Consider the following 1,198-nt stretch of genomic DNA (forward strand, 5'->3'; position numbering starts at 1 on the left):
AGTTTGACTTCTTCCTTACCAATTTGGATGCCTGTGATTTCTTTTTCTTGCCTTATTTCCCTGGCTAGGACTTCCAATACAATGTTGAATAGAAGTGGTGATGGAGGGCATCCTTGTCTGGTTCCTGTTCACAAAGGGAATAGTTTCAGTCTCTCTCCATTGAGAATAGTGTTGGCTGTTGGTTTTGTATATATGCCCTTTATTATGTTGAGGAATTTCCCCTGTATTCCTATTTTTCTGAGAGTTTTTATCATGAATGGGTGTTGGATTTTATCAAATGCCTTTTCTGCCTCCATTGGTATGATCATATGGTTATTTTCCTTTGTTTTATTTATGAGATGAATAACATTGATGTTTTTTTCATGTTGAACCATCCTTGCATATCTGATATGAACCCTATTTGGTCATAATGCATTATATTTCTGATATATTGTTGGAGTCTATTGGCTAGTATTTTGTTGAAGATTTTTGCATCTATATTCATGAGGGAAGTTGATCTGTAGTTTTCCTTTTTAGTGATGTCTTTTTTTGGTTTTGATATCAAGGTTATGCTTGATTCATAAACGAATTTGAGAGGATTCCATCCTTTTCTATGCTCTGGAATAGTTTGAGAATGATTGAAGTCAGTTTTTCTCTGAACATTTGTTAGAATTCTCCAGTAAAACCATCTAGGCTAGGGCTTTTTTGTGATTTTTTTTTTTTTAAATGACCTGTTTAATTTCTTCTTTTGTTATGGATCTGTTCAATTTTTCCACCTCAGTCTGTGTTAGTTTAGGTAAGTAGTATGTTTCTAGAAATTAGTTCATTTCTTCTAGATTTTCAAATTTGTTGCAGCATAGCTCTTCATAGTATACTGATGTTATCCTTTTAATTTCAGTTGGTTCTATTGTGACTTTGCCCAATTTGTTTATATTTGTGTTATCTGTATTCTCTCCCTCTTTTCTTTTGTTAAATTTGCCAATGGTTTGCAAATTTTATTAATCTTTTCCAAAAACCAACATCTAGTCTTATTTATTTTTTCTGTTGTCTTTCTATTTTCTGTTTCATTGATTTCTGTTCAAATCTTTATTATTTTCTTTCTTCTGGTGATTGTAGGCTTTTCTTGCTATTCTTTTTCTAATTGTCAGAGATTTTGGTTTAAAGTGTTAATTTTGGCTCTTTCTTCTTTTTTGATGTGTGCATTTATTGCTATAAATTG

This window comes from Orycteropus afer, unplaced genomic scaffold (genome assembly GCF_000298275.1).
Source record: "Orycteropus afer afer isolate SDZICR_OR568_19922 unplaced genomic scaffold, OryAfe1.0 scaffold00280, whole genome shotgun sequence".
In the NCBI taxonomy this organism is placed as follows: Eukaryota; Metazoa; Chordata; class Mammalia; order Tubulidentata; family Orycteropodidae; genus Orycteropus; species Orycteropus afer.